General features: G+C 35.9%; 1 non-coding gene across 1 annotated transcript; it reads left to right on the top strand.

Annotated features, from left to right (window-relative positions):
• The first annotated feature begins 530 nt into the window (after positions 1-530).
• On the top strand, positions 531-604 carry Trnat-ggu (transfer RNA threonine (anticodon GGU)). The gene has a single exon. It is a non-coding gene; the product is annotated as a tRNA-Thr (tRNA).
• The last annotated feature ends 22,759 nt before the right edge of the window (positions 605-23,363 follow it).

The following is a 23,363-nucleotide window of genomic DNA, read 5'->3' as shown; positions in this document are numbered from 1 at the left end:
GTATGCTCATAATAGGTAACTGTCTTTTCTCAACATATTGAATGGTTTGCATAACATATCATACTCACACGTTTCTTGTTATTTAATTTAATTATTCTTAACCATTTGCATAAAGTTTTACATGTCTTTCAGACCATTTTAGCAATAGAATACACCAATTAGATTGACTTAAAAACATTATATGTGTATATATTGTCATCATGAAATATGTTCTTTAACACAAATACCTGAGAATTGTAGCTATAATTGTATGACACTCTTTGAAAAGACACTTTCAAGGAGTGTGAAGATATAATGATTACTGTTCCAAGGGAGTAATTTGAGTAATAGCCCACATTTGTATGGACTAAGGTTGAGTTTTGAAAATGACAAACTGGCCTATATTATACATCGAGAAAACATTCCAACGTGCGCAGAAAAAAGACAGCATATTTTCTTCAGTCATTTAAAGCTTCTTGGATGAGAAGATGATAGAGGGCGGGTATTGAACTGAAGGCCTATAGATAATAACATCACTGCTTTTCTCCATCTGACTTATTAGCTCAGTTGGTAGAGCATCGGTCCGGTGATCCGAAGGTCCCAGGTTCAAATCCTGGATAGTCAGTGAAATTTTTTCACTGGCTGTCATTTATGTATGTGTTGACTTGACTTAAAAACCTTGCTCATATTCAGTCATTTAAATTAAATTGAAACAATATGTATTTGTTTCAATTTATCTTCTATACCGATACGGAACGAATGTAATAATGCTCATCGTTGCTCTCTGAACAATGGGCCAAGATTATGAGTATGATTTGTATGTCAGCATATGTCAGCCTGAAAAATGATCACGCAAATCTAATATTGGCAATTATGTAGAAGATTGCTCTACCCAGTCCGCCAAACGACTACGTTGATCTTCCCCCCTCTTTGACTTCCAGGACAGTGGCGTAGCTGGGGGTGGGCAGGGTGGGCGACTCGCCCACCCTGGAAAAATCTGGGGGGAAATTTTGGAGCAAGAAGGGAAAAAAAGAGAAAGGAAAGGGGGAAAGAAAGAAAAAAAGAAGGGAAAAAGAAAGGAAAGAAGGGAAAAGAAAGGAAAGAAGGAAAAAAGAAAGAAGAGGAAAGGGGAAATGAAAAAAACAAAAGGGAAGCCTAAGAGGGATGGGGAAGGAATAGGGAAAGGGGGGTAAAAGAGGGGAAAAGAGGAAAAAGAACAGCAACTTGCATGTTTATTGTGGGGAAGCAATTCATGCACAGGGGGAAGGAGTGTAAGAAAGGGGAAGAAATTGCAGAATATGAAGAAGGACAGGGAATTTAAGGAAGTGAATTGAGGGGAAGTAATTTAAGTGAGTGTAATACAAGGGGGAAGGAATGCGAGAAAGGGGGAAGAAATTGAAAAATGTAAAGAAAGAAAGAGAACGAAGGGTAGAAGGGGGAAATAATTTAGTGAATGTAATTAGTGAATGAAACAACTTGTTAAATCCACTCAAGAATATCAGTATTGTTTTATTGTATTGTTCTTTCATTGTAAATTCATTTTTGTTTCCTTTCAGATAATTCTAAAATCAAAACTTTACACTTTTTACATGGCAAAATTTTCACATAAAAACGTTACAAATGTGTGCAAGGAGGCTTCCCCTCATGGTATAAAAATGCCCAAAACCCATGAGCTTCCGGGGGCTTCGCCCCCTGGACCCCCACCAGGGGCCCTAGAGCGGGCTCGCTATGCTCGCTTCGCTCTATTTTTAATTATATATTAACTTGGGGGAATTTTTGGAGCCTTGCCCACCCTGGCAAAGAGGGCTGACTACGCCCCTGTTCCAGGAATACTAATGTGGGGAAGTGTGTGAACTCCAAAAGATTCAAAGCATCCAGACAGATGGAAGCTTGCATTATGTACTTATATCTACACATGAACGTTATGCCAAAATTTGAGTATCTGATAGCAAAATGCGCGATCGTGGTGATAGCTAGGCAAATGAAATCAGAGAAAGTTTAGAAATCTCTGTGAGTGATCTTCTATGTGAGGGAATTATGCATCACAGAGATCCTGTGCCTGAAGGAAGAACAGATGATTGTGTTTCAATTCAGTGAGTGTTCCAGGCTAAAGAGGAAATAAAACCAGTAAAGAAACTTTAATATTTTACTGTTTTTAGTGACAAAAGCAATACACGCTGTGATGTTGCAGCATCTGAAGAAGATGCAACTGATGAATTCCGAAAACATGCTGTAGATGTCATATCTGGTGATAAGAGTCGCATTTGGAAACCTGCTGAATTGTATCAGGAATGCTGCACACATTTGGAAATCACATTAACTCGTGCTGATCGTAGGTGACTCAATGAAGAACTCCAAACAAACTTTGCCGAAGAGCTTCAAGTTCTTTCATCACAAAGTTATTCTAGTATTATCGTATTCCGTTGCAACTTTAACGCACGTGAAACGTGAAGTTATAATGAAACTGTTAGTAGGCAGCAGCATCCAAAGAGTAGCCAAACAGGTAGTACGAGAGTGCAAAGACATTCGCATTGTAAAGTCACACTACAATATCCCTATCGACGAGGATTTGGCTGCACATAATCAGTATCTGACATGCTACAATTTCCTCGCCGAAGTTGAAGAAGTCCTTGTCAGCTTTACTGATAGGCAACAACAAAGTCCTGTGCAAAAGCAAGAAATGGATCTTCAAGTGGCATTGGGTGTCTTACTCAGAGATTCAAAGATGATTATAAACCATCTGTTCGACTACCGGGTTACATGTTGCTATAATGATCGGTCCTACACTTCCAAGAATTTCGGCTGCAGTTGCAGGCGCTGTTGATATTAGTCGTCAAGGAATTGAAGGCGCTCAGCTCAGGAAGGATTGGTACAAGTTGGGCAGATACAGATATCAGTTCAGATATCACCCAGTTAACCCCGAGCTGTCACTCAATACACTCCCTGCAAAATGTCTTCCAAAAAGTGTTATATTTCTACCCTTCATTTCGGTGGTGGCCATCTTGGAATTTTTATGCGATTGTAAGGAAGTAAAATGTCAAACTGGATCTGCTTAATTCTAGGGTGTACATTAATTATTGTAAGAAACAAAATCTGGCAAAAGAACTTTACCTTGAAACTAATGGTTTTTGCTTATGACGTTTAACAGCGGCCATTTTGAATTGCGAGAGTGTCATGTTTAAAACTGTATATCGTTTATATTTAAAGCATCCAAAAGGAACATAATTTACACAAAATACTTTAAGTTATCATTTATTATGGTACCGCTAGTGAATAACTGAGCTTAATTTTAGTATCCATAGCGGCCATCTTGAATATTTCTAATTGCCCAAGGGTTACCATTTTACATCCCCCAAAATCTTATTTTGTACCACTGAAAGAGTAATAATCAGCAAAGAAAACTACTTTAACTGGCAAAACCATCTAACCTTGCTCTGCCACCGGACTATAATGTAATCTCAAACCCATAGCGCCCTGTACTAGCTGCTGGACTTACCTGGCAAGCTCAGCTCTAAGTTCTCTAACGCCGCTGCAAGGCTGATAACTGGTGCAAGGAAGTGCGAATACATCATTCATATCCTGAAGAACCTCTATATTGGCTGCCGCCCGTAATTTTCAAGACTTAAAATCTTATCTTACTTTACTTTACTTCTTACTAATGCATCCTCGGACTATTTATCGTGCAGGCTTTCGCCGAACAACTCATTCAAGCATTTGCGACTTCCAGACATGCCAGACTGGACTATTGTAATAGTCTGCTGCTGGAATTAACTGACAGGCTCATCACTTGTTTGTTTGTTTGTTTGTTTTATTTCTTCTTTAACCTGGGACACTCAATCAGTTGAAAACACAATTAATCATCTGTTCTTCCTTGAGGCCCAGGGTAAAGCAGTATACAGACTAAAGCAGTATACAGACTTTTTATTGTACGTACAATATTGTATGTACAATATGTACGTTATTTAATCTATTGCCATTCTATTTCCAGTACTGTTTAAGTTCTAACGAATGTTTGATGACGTAAAATCGATAATATATTTCTGCTAGGTATTGTATGTAACATATTATCGATTTTTTTTTTTTTTTCATTCGTTAGAACTTAAACATTACTGAAATAGAATGGCAATAGATTAAATAACGTACATATTGTACGTACAATACTCGGAGTCTGAAGCGCGCTTAACATGTCGAAGTTAGCGAACAACGCTGCTGCAAGGCGGTGGTATCGATAATCGATATCTGGTGCAAAGAAGTTTGTTATTTTCAAGACTTCACTTTTTACCTTTACTTTACTTTACTTTACTTCTTACTAATGCATCTCCGGACTTTTTACGCGAACATCTTGTGCCATATCAACCAAAGGTCAATGTTCGCTCAAGCTCGCAAAATCGTCTTGTCGTTCCCAAATGCAATACTAAGTTACCGTGATCGGGAGTTCGATTGGAGCCGGCCCCAAGACTCTGGAATAGTTTGCTACATGTATAATACATTCGGGACTCAAATTCCACTGATTGGTTTAAATCCGCGTTGAAAACCCACTGTTCACCATTATTGTAGTTTTCTTTATACCGTCTGCTTCTACTGTTTCTTTAATTATATCGTTATGAATTCGGCAAAGTGACAAATCGGCGATTTTGAGCAAATTAGTTAGTGCATGCTTCTGACTATGTTTAAGGTTATCATTTCCACCAAATATTCATGGAAATGTCCTAGTAAACCGGAACAAAAAATATGCTCGTCTACAAATATTATGTTGCTGAAATTGTTTTTGGAATTGTTTCTTGTCATTATGATGCTTTATATAACTGTGCGTATTTTATTTTGATGATTGATTTAAAGTTGATGTAAGGCATGTTATGAATATTTTGCCTTTAATGCTTAAGGGATCTAGAATGAGCATTTATTGCGTTTCGACAGTATTTTTTGTGGGACATGAGAGCACCTCAGACCTATCGAATTGCATTCTGAATAAGAAGCATGTCTTTCTGATATCAAATAATTTTCATTTTTTGAAAATCACAATAAAATACAAATTTTATGACAAATTATAAAAATTTGATATTTTCAAATTTTTGATATATAACAGTCCTCGAAGTAAATTATATAAATCTAATGATATATTCTTAAAGTGTATGTAGCTGGGAGGAAAAGCCGACGGTCAATTGAAAATTTTGACATTTCATATTGAAGATATGGATTTTTTTCCCAAAAAGACCTAATTTATTTTGGTGTTTTGGAAAAAAAATCCATATCTTCAATACGAAAGGTCAAAATTTTCAATTGATCGTCGGCTTTTCATCCCACCTACATACACTTTAAGTATAAATCATCAGATTTATAAAGTTTACTTCGAGTAGTGTTAAATATCAAAAATATCAATTTTTAATGATTTGCCATAAAATGTGTATTAAATTGCGAATTTCAAAAAATCAAAATTATTTGATATCAGAATGACATTCTCGGTATTCAGAATGCAATTCGATATGTCTGATGTGCTCTAATGTCCCAAAATAAATACTGTCCAAACGTTCATACCCCAGCCCTTAATTCAATCGTTCTCATTTCATATGGTATACTTGGTATTTTGATTATGTTGACAGTTTGACAAAAATATCGCCATACAACTATGATATATCACAAGAGGGCCGGAGTGAGTAACTTTGACAATAGCTTGTTAAGACTCGTACCGGGACTCGTATACCTGCCATATGAAGGAATATAATACTTTTCCTCACACCAGACATTATCAAATGTCACTTCTACTACAGTTAATTATTTGGACCACATTATTGGCTGTCCCAAAATTACCACGGGCGCAAAGTCAGATTGGGAAACAAGTTCTTATGATTTTGTTAGAATTCATATAATAAAGTGTCTGACTTTCATCAGGTCTGGCGGACTGATGAAGAGGCCAGGCGGAGGGAGTGACACTAAATTCACGGTTATGACAAATTCCGCTGGTTTGGCGCATAAGTTGCGGTAAGCTATCTAATTGGTTAAAATAATTCCTACTCGACACCGGCCAGTAAAAGGCTTGTTGTATAGATGCGCAACTGCAGCTTACTTGCTAACTTCGTTTTTCACCTCAGTACATTTCGGTCATGCATGTCCCCTTTTATGCCTATACCCCTTTCTTTTTACTCTAAGGCCAAACGAAAATTGTTGTGTTGCCCTCAATCGAGCGACTCTAAATCCTGAAAAATCAGGATCGCATTTTGTTTTTTGAATGATGATTTTTACAGATTTGTTCACAAAATCAATGTTTTTCACTTAATATTATTATTTTATTGAAAGACTAGTCTTAAATTGATTATCTAACAAGTCTAACAAGTATCCAGAAGTCAAAATTGACAAATATCCCCTATTTGAAGAAGCATTATTTAATATTTGAGGGGATTTTTAAAAAACTGAAGGTTTAAAAACAGAAGAAAAAACCAGGTGGTAGTCGCCGTGCATTCTCTAAATTCAGTAAATTTTCATCGTCAACCGTGTAATTGAATGGGATTATTTTGAAATTTTAAAACGCTTGAAATATCACAAACAAATAGGCCTATGTTAATAAATAATATAAATACAAGCTAAAACCGTTGGGGTTCGATAATGAACCCCACGAAACTAACCGAGTATATGGAAAATGCGGGAAAATGCCATACGACCGGGCGGTTTCACAAGTTGCATGCCGGCTCGTTCATGCCATTTGCCGCCTGGAAAAACCAAGAAATCCGACCGCCCGACCCAACTTTCCCACTTGCGGGCAACACAATATTTCTTTTGGCCTAAACTACAATCTATCTGTCACATGTATGTAGGCCTATAAACGGTGGCAATTCCATCAATCTACATGTCCATAATCGCTTGTTTGCAGCTCAACCCAATACGCCGTAGAAGTGACGTCATAATCGGATTAACTACCATAGCAATAGATGAATACAATTTTGAATAGACCGCCCTGCACTACAAGCAGATTGCACTAATCACCTGTTTATGTCAGCAAACATAGATTGAATACAATACCGCTCTTTTCAAAGATACTTATCTTACAGGTGCGATTGATCAGTCTTTCTTTGACATCTATAGTTCAATGCATCGGTACTGCGTGAACGTTGTAGTGCAGGGCGGTATAGTCAAAATTGTATTCACCTATTGCTATGGTAGTTAATCCGATTAACTACGTCACTTCTACGGCGTATAGAGGCCCTGCATGATTTTATCGATTGGCTCCAAACAAAAGATTTGAACCGGTGTCCTTCACCGTAATCATGGTGCAGTGCATTCCATTTAATCAAATTTTGTCATCAACCTATTTGATCGTAGTGCATTTGTTATGTGTGTGAGAGCTTATGTTGAATGCATTTGAGTAGACCGCCATATTTACGGTATGATACGTCATAATCATGATAATAATATGCACAACCTCTATATCTGGTGCCGACTGGATGCCTAAAGGCCCCGCAGCCAGAAAAACCGACAGGAGCTCTGGGTAGGGAAGGAAACGTGGAACAAGTGGCATAAAGAATGTAACCAGTCACGTGACTGGAAAGTCATTGGCCGTGTGTCCAATAGGCCTAAGTAGTGTACAGCAGGTCAACTCTCTAACGAGTACATTCCTGTCATGAAAGTCGAAGTTAGGGCTCCGAATCTCGGTGGCCGTTCATTAGCAACAACGGTGGTAGGACACGAATACATACACAGAAGGAATCTACCAAGAAGAATAACGAAACAAGTACAACGGTGGAAACTACACCAAAAGTCGACAAAATTTGACAGATGGTAGTTTTTACCCTTTGTTTTTCATATCATATCTCCTTGTAAAATTCATGCAGTATTCAGTATGCCTATTACCATTTGAACTCCTTTTTACACCAACTTTCGTTTGTGAATGCAATTATTTTTAAGTAAAACCTTGGGATGCTTTCCAGAAAATGAGGAAGGTATCATATTTAATCTCCCATCCTCAGTCATCTTCTTCCTGTTTTTGTTGAATTTATCTTCAGATGTAACTTTCTATGCCATTTATATTCTTATCCCGTCTTATTTTTACAAGCCTAAAGGTCAATACACATTATAAACAACAGTGCAGATAGAGGACAACCTTGACGTACACCCTTCTCCAAAGGGAAAAATGCAACTGCTTCTACTATCATAAATTGTCTTCACCCATTTAATAAACTCCGAATCAAAGTTAAGTGAGAGACAGTGTACAGGAGAAAGAACAATTACGCATGATGCGTAAGCCTCTTTCTCTGTTTGTGAGACAGTGCTACCTTACCATGCCTCTTCAATCTCTTCCTTGAATTTGTTATGAGAGGAGCACAAAACCTAGACTATAGGATCCACATGGGGAAATGAAAATCAACATTCTCGCGACACAATTCTGATAGAAGTGGTCTTTGAAAGCTTACAGCTATCCACAGATGAACTGGATAAAGCATGTATCAAATGGGGAATGAAGCTGAAAAATCATGTCAGAAGACCCAAGAGATATCACCCTTATTAAACCAAGGCACATATTGAGTTTCCCGAGTAGTAATGTGCCATCAGTCGAGGAGGATATGAAGATGCTTTCAAGTCTGGCAGCTTCGACATTTGTTAATGGGAGTTGCATCTGGACCAACCATGACATCAGAAGACCACCCAAAGCCAGTATACTCTTACACTCCCTGTTGCCACCCGATGGTGCTGTAGCTTTGCCTGAAATTAGCATTTACGTTTTTAATTTGCTTCAAATCTGAATTTTGATGATTTTTACGATCGCCTGGATTAGCAAATCACTGAAAGGGCCTTTAACTATCCTATTAGAACTTATAAGCACTTGCTTTGACCAGCCAATTCGTAAGGGCTGAGAAGGGAGGAAACTTCTTGAGCTAGCTAATAACAAGCTTCGGCCCCTTGTTTTATTGAACTTGGGTGAACTGCCCATGCAATGTAATTTTTGTGAGTATCTATTGCTTTGGACTACTTTTCATCAAATTGATGGCCAAGCATTCTGGTGGTGGACTACTTTTCGTCAAATGGATGGCCAAGCATTCTGGAGATACATTATTTGCCCTTTATGAACAATGTGTACACCCACTATGTTGAAGGATTGCTTTGTCTCATGTTCGCTACATGTATGTTGAGCTGGCATTTTCCTATACCTGAGGGTTTACTGTGTCAAAAATGAAATAAGGTTCCCCATGTCCATAAAATAACAGGGCTCATATTGAAATACCCTACCACATTTTCACACAGAAAGAAGGCAGGATTCCCCTCGCTAAGCGCGCGCCTCAGGAAAGCTTGGTCATAAAACGGATGGATTATATGCATCAGTGATACACCCTGCCCAGGATTTTAACAAAAGAAAGCTAGCACAGGAAAGCTGCAGTATGGCGCACACCTTCCTGTGTAAGGGAATTTCAATATGAGCCCTAATATAAAATAGGGTTAGCTGTGTTGAAAGTTTGCTATATCGAATATGAAATAAGGTTAACTTTGCCAAATATGCAATAAGGTTATTTAGTCAGGGTTAGAGTGAAGTTCAGATTCGACTTGGCAAACCTTATTTTATCACACACTCTACACTGGCATCTCCATCTTTGGATGGAGATGGTTGTGTACCTTTGCATTTGGTTTCAGTGTGCTTTTTTTGTTATATGAGATTATTAGTGAAATTTTTATTATCTTGCTGTATATTGATGATGCCGGTGTGAGGTGCACCGACAGTCCCCCTTGGGGATTTTGTCGGTGGGCCTCTCACTGGTGTTAGTGTTACTCTTGCCATTCTAATGTTGTTTGCTTGCAGCTGGTCTGCTATTTTTATGCATAGTATTGTTTGTATAATTCTTAAGTTAAAATCATATATTGTAAATTAAGTTTGGTAGTTTTTAAATCTGTAAAGCTCATTGAGGAATCTGAGATTCACAATGCGCTATATAAATGCTGTTTTATTATTATTATTATTATTATTATATTCGACATGGAAGAACCTTATTTGTATTCGACATAGCAATCCTTTGACATAACAAACCTTATTTCATATTGGACATAGAGACCTTCAACATTGCAAACTTTATTTCGTATTGGACATAGTGGATCTAATATGTATTCCACATCGCGAACCTACAACATACCGGCTGTAACCATGGGTAACACAATCCCATGGCAGAGTCTGATCATAGGGAGTGGTCTGAGTTCTCTCAGTCCAAATTAACTAACACATGCCGCAATAAAACAACAAAACACATCTAGGCAATATTGTAAACAACAGAATTCATCACATGTTGTATCATCGTCAACAATTTTATATATACATTCTTATACACAAACCACATAATAATGTTCACTTGGGGGTTTCACGTCCCGATGGCAATCATCAAGTAAAATTGTTGCTGAATTCTGAACTGCAACAAGAACTTCAAAACAAGTACAAAGTGTGGAAGGCACCTTCTCTACTTAACCATGGGAGGTTTAGTTTGTTAAGGATGCAGCAGGCACATGTTATGTTGTATGATAACTAAAAATTACTACTTCTCTGCATAGAAGTAGGTATTTTTAGTTCTGCACTACCTTTCATGCACATGGTGCGTCCTGCACAAAATAAACCTCCCTACGAATATTGTCACGATTAAGTAGCAAATGCACCTTCCATGCTAATTTCTTGTTTTGGAGCTCTTGTTGCAAATCGGAATTCAGCAGTAATTTTATCTTGTTTTGTTTGGGACGTGTAACTCCCAGTAGTAAAATTATAATGTAAGAACATTATTTCATGGTTTTGTGTATTTTATTACATGCTCTACTACTGAAAAGTATCAAGCACTATTTCAGCTGTTTTTGATTGACTATAATATTACATTGTTACATATATATTATTTACAATATTACCTCTAAGTCACTACATAATTCCATATGTGATCAAAAAGCTGCTTGTATTTAATTTGTAAAATGTACATCTATTTTTATACCAATATAACATCCATGCAGCAACACTAACGGTGAATACTTGTAACAAAACTAAGATCTGGTTGTCTGAATGGTCAAGGCTTAAAATAATAAATGTACTTGATTTGTTTAGTTTTATTCCTGTAACTGAGAGGGTTCACATTCTTCTTTTAAATACCCCAATTATGTCCTTTACACTTACTTTAAAAAAAACCTATAACAAATGTTGCATTTTCATACATTTTTTAAAGCAAAAAAAACCCCACTCATTTTAACTTATATTATGTGTACATCATACAGCATGAGCATTGATAATTAAGGATAGTTGCAATCCCCTTCCCTCTTCAGTCAGATGTGTTAAAGAAATACCTTGGTTACATTACAAAGGGTTTAAACTCACGAACGTTTTGCTGTTGTTGCGCTGAGAAGATACTGAGAAGAAAAGGTGTTGCAAAGTCATGGTGATAATTTCAGATAAGCTCATGTCTCACAAAACAATTAGTCCAGAACAATTTATCATCAAACCTAGCAGCAAACCTCTTATTTGATGATGCTAACCAGTCACACAGTAACACTTTCATTGGTATTGTAGGGCCATTGCACAGGTTTGACCAAATATTGGATGAAAATATCACGGAAGTTCATCTATATTAGGAAATTTATGATTATAGAATATTATTCTATTTCATATGAAACTATTTTTCACATTCTCTTAAAAAGTTTGACCAAACGTTTCCAATCATAGTCAATTTTGTCTTCAAACTTGCCATGAACCACATGCACTCCATTCATCATTTTCATTCCCTATGTTTGATGGTAAATGGAGAAAAAAAAGAATGTGAGACAACAGCTTTATAAAATGAATCACTCAACTATCAGAGCTATTCATTGGTAGGTATTAAGACACTGAAAGACAAATAATAAAACAGATATCTGTTTTGTTTGTGCTTTAAAGTCATGTTATAGGGATTAATATGGACACATTGTATCAATCAAACAATTACAACATTTTTGAGTACAAAATGATGACAACTATGTACAATGACTATTCCATTTACAACAGCAGCCTATAAGAGCTACATAATAACCAATTGTTTGAGTTGACAAAATAGACTATTGTATGGTTCAATTTATACAAGTATTAAAAAAAAGAGAGCTAGATTTCTGTCTTGACAGTAGTAAAATGATGCACACTGTGGAGTATATTTGTACAGAGATACAGGATGCATGGAAGCACAATGACAAATGCCATGAAATACAATATACAGTCAGAGAGGTAACAGCAATGTACAATTACTCAAGCGGTGCAGTGATTTGGCAGTACGCACTAAATATAATAAGTACATATTAGGCACTTTCAAATACAACCCCAGATAGCCTTTAACACTGCATTACTTGTGTAGCACTTCAAAGCAATTATGTGAGGTAGGTAACACTGTTGAGATATAATCACATTTATGAGCAAACTAAATTCAATTCAGGGTTCCTGCACCTTGAAGCCTTTAAAATTCAAGGACTTTTCGAGGACTTCAAGGTCCCAAAGCATGATTTTCAAGGACTTACCACAACACAAAAATCATGAAGCAGCTCTCCATGCGCGCGTATTAGCAAAGTGACAGCTCCTCTCCACTCCCAAATTTTGTCAACATTATACTTTAGGTAAAACTCCCAATTTTCAAGGACTTTCAAGGACCTTGTGCAAATTTCCAGGACTTTCAAGGCCTTGAACAGATGTTTTCAAATTCAAGGACCGCAGGAACCCTGATTCATGATAGAAACTTGATGCTGAGCAGTAGGTGGGGTTGCAGGCAGTTAAGTACAAATGCCTATGCACAATGTCAATCACCAACACATAGGCAAAACTACCATAAATGACCGAAATGGATTTTCTATGAATTCTGCTCTTTAGTATTTTTCCACTATTACAACTACCATCTTAGGCAAAAAAAAAAAGGTTTATCTTAAAGCTCATGGCGGTTTGAAAACAAATCACGAAATCACGATTTTTTTTTTTAATTCCCGACTTAGTATTTTTATGGTATTTTTAGAAAAAAATCCAATTTTCGCCGAATTTTTTCAGGAAAAACTAAAAACAAAAATTTCCGCATTTCTTTTTCTTCAAATTGCGTGATTTTACAAATGCGCACGCAAGCTTTGAGACAAACCTTTTTTTTTGCCTTATCTGCCTTGTGAAACCATTTTCTTGTAATATCTTATTTCTTGTGTTATAGGGGAAGTGAAAATGCAAACATGATTCCGTGCATTTAAAATGGTAGAATCTGTAAGGATATCTATCTACAAAGACAGAAGTAGACCAAATTCAAGTAATGGTTTGAATTTGTGCAATAATAAAATATGCAGTACAGTATTTAATTGCACAGTACTCTTAGGAATTCATATGAACAATGTGTGCTTAAACATTACGCTTCTTTTTGATACGTTCATTGTCAACCTATAGTATTAAGATTTCTAAATCAGCAGAAAATAGCACCAAATGGAGAACCCCCTATCAATGTATGCTTCTGTTTCACCCCAAGTTTGTTAGTGACATATAGCTTGATCAGCTCGTAATCAGCGGGCCATATATTACCTCGGATTAATATCCATGTATTTTATCATCTTGCAACATCTCGCCATTAGTATCACAAATGATTTATTCAAGATCTATTCTTTGTCTACTTTATTTAATACACACAATATAGACCAGACAGGTGAACTAATACTCAGGGGTGTGAGAGGCCACAGACCAAAAACGAGGAAAATCACTAAAAACAGTGTAAAATCAGGGTAAATACGCCAAATATGGGCTGAAAATAAAAGAAAAACATGTAAATTTTGGCGACAAAAAAAGAGGAATCAGCTGAAAAGAGGAACTCTCACATCCCTGAATACTATATTTATAACTCTTAACACGAGTCTACTTTCTGGCATGGTGTTAAATGCCTAATTCCTGCCGATTATGAGCTGATCAAACTACAGGTGCGTTATCTCACTGGTATCAAATCCTCTATGCTAACCTAATCCCACACAGCTGATGCCTATGGTACAAGAACTGTCTATGGTTAAATCGGCAAGGTTGTAGCACGATACAACTGTGTAAGGGCACTGATGTCACTAACAATCTCTAAGTGAAACAAAGTATCTGGTTTTGACTTTGCTAAATGGGCTATTCCAGTTGAAAGACATGACCTGAATCGTCCATGTGTGGGAGATTGATTATAGATCATATTTTTCATAGAATGTGTGTGTGAATTTCAACTGGAATACCCCAAATGATAGGATAAAAGAGATTAGTTTTCAAAATGATTTGCTTTAAAAGTCTACACCTACAAATTTGTAATACATTTTCACAAAGCTTTCAATACAAATTTAGAAACCGGACAAATCACAAAACAACCAAATCAGAGCTTAACAAGAAGACATTGATTATGAGATCACCTTTATAATACCCACAGCTGCCATATGTGGACATCACAGCTGCCATTTACCAATGTGGACATATAGGAAACAATATAAGAATTTAACTTTGTATACTATTTACATATTCTTATGATACAGGTTTTTACAAATCTACATGCATGCAATGGTTGTCTGGTAAAATGCCAATTTGAACTTATAAATACACAAGAAACCAGCAGTTTTCTCTGCTGAATCACTATGATTTCCACTCAAAATTTTATATGCCTATCTTTAGAGGAAATTTGGCAAAGGAATTTGGATGTTGTTTAAGTCTCTAAAGCGTTTGAGAAGACTACAAAAACAGTTATAACATGTCTACATAAATTATAGTACATTTGCCCCATCTTTGGAATGGACTATTCGAGTTGAAATCCATATATAGCAGTAGCACCTATGGAAGACATGATCTTAATCTCCCACACAGTGGATAGAGATTTCAATTGGAGTCATCCATTAAGGTAACCCCATTTGAAATTCACACTTAAGGTCATGTCTTCCATAGGGGTGCGCGCATTTCAAATAGAATAGCCCAATTGAATAAATGATTATGGCACATGATTAATGGTGGGGCAGATGTACAATGTAAAAGGAGTTGACAAAAGCAAAAAAACAACACTTGAATTGGCCATGAAGTAACATACATGTGGTTTAATATCATAGACAGCCGAGAGGACGACGTTGACCATACATGCTAGTCTCATTCCCATGCAGTATACACTAGTCTCGTAACCAGGATTTATTTGTGGGGTGATTTTGAAAGGTGGAGGGGCAGATTTTGAAAAAGTGTACTTTTTTCAAAATTTGGACCTTTGACCAAAAAGGCATAAAAACCTCCATTTTTCACTCGCTTTCTGTGTATTTCATCAAAGACAACACTACAGCTCGTAAGATGCTTTAGCTATCACAAGTGTAGTTTTAATCTATCCATTCATAAAATTGACTATGATAACTAAATTACCGAGTGTGAAATACTAGAATAGCAGCGATTTTTGTATCTTTTTAAAGGCCTGCTCATATTGCCAGCCTCATAAGCTGGTCAGTCCGATTATTATCAGGATTGCGATAATGACAATTCATCTGGATAAATGATAATGACTCCACCATGTTTGCACTGTGCACTGTTTTGCCATGTACACGGTAAACTTCCGATTTAAAGTGTATGCTTGTTGCATTTGGCTGATAAAAAGTTCTATGTGTGCAAACCTTGTAAGGCTCATTTGATATGAGGCTTTTGGCTATAAATGGTGGTTCTCTTTGGTCTGATCTCTTTACTTCATTTTGGCCCATTTTTGTTAGCCTTATATATATGTGACACGATCTGGTCCATGGGGGCCAAAGGCGGCAAATTTGAAACTGAGATAAAGGTAAAAATATGGAGTAAAAAACAATAAAATACATAAGAAAATAGACATCAAAAAACTCCATAACTTTAGAACCAAGTATGCTAGACCTTTGGTGTTTTCAGTAAATTATAGCCTATTGTATGTATAATGTAATAATTACAGTAACTCAATTTTCAAAAATGCCTCCTTTGGCCCCCATGGACCAGATCGTGTCACATATTAAATAGACTTGATGCTTCCCCTATATTTGATTTGTTACGATTAAGGCACAGTATTTCACTTACATATTTGGAAGTCTTGTTTATGTTGGCTTAAGACTGTCATTGGAAGGATAACGTAATTAAATGCATTTGTTTTTAAGAACTTTTGAATACATTTGTAGAAAAACGGTAAATCAAAAAAAATTAAAATGTCAAATTGGCACATCCACCAGAACATCCTCTTGATGGAATAGACTGCTGCCCTCATTCAGCTATAATGATACTTTCTGGGACGACTGAAAAACTTATGTGTTAAAAAAGTGTCTGACTTTTCCACCAGTTTCTGGTGATCTGAGACTGTGCAGTTGTGTCTAAATTGACCTTTTGACCATTTTTAGAACTTCCGATCCTGATCGGGTTACTATGGTACACACACGCCGATAGTCATTCGCAATACCAAAGTTGCACGAAAATATTTTCATGAGTCGGACTGTCTGAGCTGTAAGATTTTCAGTTGCATAACCCAAATACTAACGCACTGCAGATGACTGAAGGTGTTAGTCTACTGTTGGAAGTACACCATACATAGGGCTCTTCCATTTAAAATCCATACACACCAAACAAACACATGACTTTAAATCTTCCACACAGAGGGTGTAGATTTCAGATGGATTCACCTAAACCTCATTTAAAATTCACACTCCATGTGTTGGAGATTCAGATCATATCTTTTATACAGGGGTGTATGGAATTCAACTGGAACAGCCTAATACTTTTCTGCGTAATACATCAATGATAAGGTACAAAATATACTCCCTTCAATTAACACACATAAGAGATTTGTTTGTGATGATACAACATAAAGTACACACTTAGATGTAGTACAAACCCACTTTGGTCATTACTTTACCTGATGAAAGAGAACATTAATTTAGTTAACCATTCTATACATTTAATTAATTTACTTATCAAAGTACTCTCAACAAATTTAAGACACTTTTGGCCACAATATTTAACAAGCATATCTTTTTTTCTCGTCACTAGGCTACATTTTGTGCATGTTGCAATTATATGAGGCACAAATATGAAAGTTAGGAAAAAATTTATGGAAAAGGCTATGAAATCATGATTGCTGAATATGATTCTAGATAGCACTATCGGTGCCCAGATGGGTACCATATGAGAGAGAGAGAGAGAGAGCCATCGGTACCTATCGGGACCTGTAGAAGCGATAGGACCAAACTACATGTGGTAGTTGGATTTTGCCACAACAAAGGATATAAAACCAAGCCCAATTACAACTCCCAGCTGGCCAAACCCAACCTAATGATAAACCAAAGTGGATAAACCAAGTAAAACATATCATTATTATTAGTGAACTTGTCGGCACTTTTTTCACACCACATTGACAGCTCTATCAATAGGGGATCAGACTGGGATAATGGATGTGATTAATGGTTTTAATTTTATACCTTTTTCGAAGGTAAACTGGACTATACTTAATGCTAATTCTTGATCAATGTCATTGACTTATACTTTTTTGGGTTTTTTTTACTGCACTTAACCTGAGGAGACCGTTTAAGTTTGGCAATGAGTCTTTTCAAGTTTTCATGCTATCTGTTTTGGTTTCTTTTCACTGACAAGCCTCCTGATGAGCCTGAGATGCAGTGAAATGCCTTGTTTGTGCATGGAAGTGAGAAACAGAGATGCCCCATACTTTTTGTTTGATTGAAGGTGGTACTGAATACATAAAATATTACGAAAATGCCTCAGAGTACATGTACACTACTACAAGTTAAAATGTAGTGACATTATTACTGATACTAGATGAACTTTTATAGATAAAATCAGACTCATGGAAGATATACCTTGAACAAAATGAGAACTTTAAAATGTCCATATTATAAAATTACTGAAAAATGATTAAGTACCATAATCAATAATGCCCTTTGATTCTTGGTTAATTTTGAATGTTACAAAATGTGTACATTTTTGTCTACTCCCATCAACAGCCGCAATTTGCGTTAGGTCATCATTATTACCTTTATACGCAAGCATATCGCGGTATGTACATGTTTTATGCTATCATATACATCAGAAATCTGGTTTACCCATGACACAAGTTTGTATTCTTCCCTGTACAATCGTACAATAGAATGATGTATATCATACAACTTCATTTGTAAATATAATTAGTCATTTTTCCATCCAAACCCATAACATTTTTTTCAGCCTGGCTAGTAAAGCAATCACAAAAGTTTCCCAATCACTGAGACATTGACACATTAATTTAATTTGCAGGATACATTAGTGGCATTACAAATTCACATAACTATAATACGTTCCAGCTACCATGACACCTCATGACATCATGCTGGATATATTCCATTCACGGTCAGAGGAAGTTTGTGGGTGTGAATGCAATGGAGCAAATAAATGTGCAATCAATACAGCATTGATTTGCTAGGAATTGAACAAGGCACCTGTCTCATCAAAGTACTCTAGTACCTCTTTGAAAGTGACAGATGTGTAATCGAAGCTGGAACAGATAATAGTCAATATGAAGAGTACAGATAATATGCAAAAAGCAATATATCCATTTTTCTTGATCTGAGATATAGGCAAAAATAACTTAATAACAACATAAGAAAATATGTGCTGTTTTTGATCATAGTTTCAAAAATATAGGGTGTCTAATTAAAAGCTAACATTATAGGGTGGCCTTAATGCAAACAGTTTTACAATGGCGTATATCACCTATTGCATCTAAACTCATGTCTATTTTTTCCTGATAGCATTAATTTAAAGCTGTGCTATACCACATAAAAACACTAAAACATATTATTCAAATTATTGAACAATATGATATTTCATTTAAAAAGATAAATGGCAAGATTAAAGACACTATCCAGACAAGGAAACAGGGCATCACTAACTCCATGCCCTATTTTACATTTTCTTAGATTAAAATTCCTACTAATCAAGACTGAAAATATGAACATTATTCAATGTAATGCAATATAAATTCAATAACAGGCCTCATGATATTTTTTCTGGTTTCTTTTTTACATTTCTTGCATGGGTATTTCTTGATTTCAGCACCCTCTTTTTAGGGTATGGTTCAGTAGATATCTATGACTTTGTGAGTTATGCATAATTACATGCAGTACAGCACCACATAAGACACTGGGATGTAATAGAGGCCTTGCATGTGATGTATCATCCCGTAAATATGGCGGACTACTCAAATGCATTCAACAAAAGCATGATTGCAATCTACCGTGACAGTTCGTCTCACACACATAACCCTGCACTACGATCAAATAGGTTGATGACAACATTTGATTGAATGGGACTGCACTCCGCCATAACTGAAGGGCACCGGCTCAAATCCTTTGTTTGGAGCCAATCGATAATTTCATGCAGGGCCTCTATACAAATTACACATTTTTTGTTGTTGTCAAAGACCGAATTTGCACGAAATATGATGCATACAAACATTATGTAGTCCTGGGTTTCTGATGGTTTACAAATCTCAACTTTTTTGGAATAAGTTGGGGGTGTGCATCACAAAGTGCCCCTTTAAACCAGAAAACTATTTCTTTTTCTCATTCTTATTTAGTTTTTTTTTTAAATACCAGTACCCAAAATACAAAAAAATCCGTACATTCTTTGCCATGTGCTGATATGGGTTTAAAAACCCTGTTGCTGGAGACCACAGTTAATTAATTTCATATGATATGGCCTAAACATGATATAATAACATAAATAACCTTTCGTTCTTCAGAAAAACACCATGTAAAAAATGTTAGTTGTGGCACTGGAATTGACTCTTTTATCTGTGGGCCAAAAATACTTAAGATGGTCAAAATTTTGGGGAATTTTTTTAACATTTGGCAATTTAGTCCAAAAAGTCCCTGTGTATTTTGTTTTTATTGATGGAAGTTCAAAGTTTGCATCCGCTCATGGTGATTTCAAATATTCAGGGATGCAAGTAGCCTTTAGCAATGTCCTACCCCCCCCCAATCCAGGAAACAAATGAACATACCTTCCTATATCACAGATGTAAGTGAGGTAATGATCCACTTCCTGAAAATCATGCGAGCCGAAAGCGAGCAGCCGAGCCGAAGGTGAGGCGTGCAACAGGGGTCCATGGGAGAGAGCCCCTGGTGGGGGTTCAACCCCCTCACAAAAACTTTTATTTGCTCTTTTTATGACAAATTATCATCATCCAATCCCGGAAATGTAAAAAAGGAATTAAAAAAAAAAAAATTTTAAATCCAGAATTTTTTATTTTTTTGGCCCCATTTCCGGCAATTTCAGAAATTTCTGGAAGTCTTACATCTCTGTATTGTATAGTGGCCTTGGTCCGAGGCAGAAATGCTCTGAGAATGAGACCATTTATTTGCTTCTTGATTTGTTTGTCTTCAGATCTGTTTGCCCCATCCACCTACTTCTATTCTGTGCTGTAATATATCAGATTACAAGCTGCCAATGGGTTGTCATGATTAGTGATTAAAATAGAAAAAATTGCTCATCTCAATTTTTATTCATACTATCAACAATTACAACAGGGATGTGATTCAAAACTTGTGAAATATCCAGAAAATAGTAAAAAAATCCAGAAAAACTGTGTGAAATTGGGCAAAAATACCTAAAAGAGGCTGAAAATCAATAAAATTACGTAAATTTTGCCACAAAAAATCCAGACAAATCACACCCCTGTTACAAGTTATCATCCAGCTCTATCACAAAAGAATTACTTCTACCTGCCCATGAACAGAGATCTGAATAAAAATAAATTGAGAAGTCACAGAAAAGATCACAATTAATCCCAGAGACCGAAGCCAATTGTATAGAAGGATACAAAAATCCTACATCATCCTACATCATTAACTTACATTCCTGAGATATTAGGGCACAAAATGTTTTTAAAATAGGTACATCATAATTGTTTTTTCCTTGACAGATAAGTTCATGGGAATACCCAAGTAATAATTGACTACATTATATACAATACAAAACATTGTAATGAATAATTACCTACCTATAGTACATATCTTTTTAAAAAAAATTGTGCGTAATTAAACATTAATGGGTGACAATATCTGTCCTCTTTCCCTTATAATAATTAATCTTTACAAAAATAATTCATGTATATACAAATCAAAGAACCTAGCTCACAGTCATTCATTTCCTGATATTTTGTCAACTATTTGCTCATTACTTAAAACAACATCTCCTCCATTTCATTTTTTTTACTTCAAGCCCCATTAGGAGATGGAGCCTTATTGTCGGTCCTTTATGAAATGTCAATTAATAGATTGTTGTTCATTGTCACACTATTCTATCTTTATACATATGTAATGTATTGACCACAATTGGCTGTTATGCTGTCAGTGCATCAAGCTATATGAATACATACATGGACATTTTAGCAGCGACAATGTGTATTGTCTTCACCAAGTACTAACACAATACTTAGCAATTAGGCAGTATGTAACTATAGTCCATATACCTTCCTCGAGTCAGTAAAGTAAAATAAAATTTTGAGATTTTCTCAAAAACTTAATTTTTGCAGGGATCTGTTATGCTAGTTGGATTCCTTGCATCATTTCCTTTTGGAAAATGTATACTTTTATATACTTCTCATCATTACCTTACAATAAAAACCAATATCTAAATTACTGACTTGAGAAAGGTATACAGACTTCAGGCGGCATGAGTGGTAACAATTGAGTCGGAAAACAGAACAATGGACATCACTTAATATTAAAATTTCATAATATACGACCCGATCTGATCCACTCAGGCCAAAGTCGGAAATGTTGAAAATTTAGTTACTATCATTACTAACTTGCTCAGTACCTACACTTGCTGATGTTTAATCCTCAGGATCTCTTGAATACTTGGTTCCAAAGTTAGGAACCTTTACTGTCCATTTTCTTATGCTTTTTATTGTTTTTTTTCTCCTCAATTTTGACTATATCTCACGTTTCATTATTACCAACTTTAACCCGATTGGACCACATCTGGTCACAGATATGAGGTGTATCAAAGGCCAATTTCTTAAAATTAGGAAATACTCTGATTATAAACATATTAATTAAGTACACTGATCAGCATGGCTTTTGTTTGAAACAAATCTGACATACGGATTTCCTAATACATCAATTTACAGTCTCATTGTATATTATTGTTTTTACCAATAATAAATGTAGTTAATGGCTTGAAAGCACTCATGAAATATGTAATTTTTTCCAATATTTTGCTAAAATACAATGCATATAATGTTCATAGCATTTTGATTTCACAGGACATTGGCTTACACATATAAATTGAAACATTATGTAAACCATAAAACAAAAGATATGATGATCAGGGTACTTTGCCCTATTCCATTATGTTTAAACCCTGTTCTGAGCATTTCTTCATTTCACTAAAATACCTGTACCAATCCACCTCAAGGAAAAGGGATTGGGTGTCATGAAAAATATTTTAGATACAACCAACACCTGAGACTAGTATACCAGGTATACAGGTCTCAGACCTACACTAGTTTCCAGATAAGAACTGCATTCTCTTGCTCCATTCACTGTTAATGAGCGACATACGTAGGCCGGGCTTTGTGTTCCTTATATACGCATAATCTGCCAATCAGATTATCGGTCTTTTGATGTCATTGAATAAGCCAATCAGAACCCCAGTTTAGTGTTTATGCTGGGTACGCTCACCATAGGCAAGAGAGTGCTGCTTTTCTCTGGAAGTTTGTGTCAATGTCAAGTCTCTTTGGTTTCATATCTCAGAAACAATTGATTCAAGTCTGATGGCAGTTTCAGCAGATCAGAAGGTAGCATTTACAGTAGTGGCCTGGTCAAAAAGAAGAACAAATTAAGTACTTTTGTGTACTTTTTTGGAACACAAAATAAGTATATTTATAAAGTATTAATAAAAAAGTATAAAAAAAGAAATAAGTACAGTAAGAGTATAATCAGAACTAAATTGTACTTTTTTTGTACTTCTATTAAAATTACCGTGCTGACTCGAGTATAGTCCCACCCCGTTTTTGGCTGAATATTTTTTTTTAATTGGGGGTGGGACTATACTCGAATTTCAAACAAAAAATTTTTTTTTTTTTAGTTATTTATTTTTTCGGCTTTGGAGTGTCCCTGGACCTAGAGCTAAATGCTAGGATCATTGATCCTCCAAAGCTGAAAAAATAAATAACTTAAATTAAAAAAAAAAGTATACTAGAATTTTGCCGTTCTCGGTGGTTGCTATCATGATATTCACAGAAAATTGGTAGGCTGCTTTTATTTTAAGATGTTCCCATGTTCATTTGGTTCATGTCCACCAACTTTTTTCTTTTAGAGTCCAATCGGAACAATTTTCCAGATTTGACCCCTAGATGACCTTCAACCACGAATGACGAGTACAAATTAAGTGTAATGGAAAAGTATATTTT

The sequence above is a fragment of the Amphiura filiformis genome, chromosome 5 (assembly GCF_039555335.1).
Source record: "Amphiura filiformis chromosome 5, Afil_fr2py, whole genome shotgun sequence".
Classification (NCBI taxonomy): Eukaryota; Metazoa; Echinodermata; class Ophiuroidea; order Amphilepidida; family Amphiuridae; genus Amphiura; species Amphiura filiformis.
Note: the sequence above shows the minus strand (reverse complement) of the source record. Positions and strands in the feature narration are given on the sequence as shown.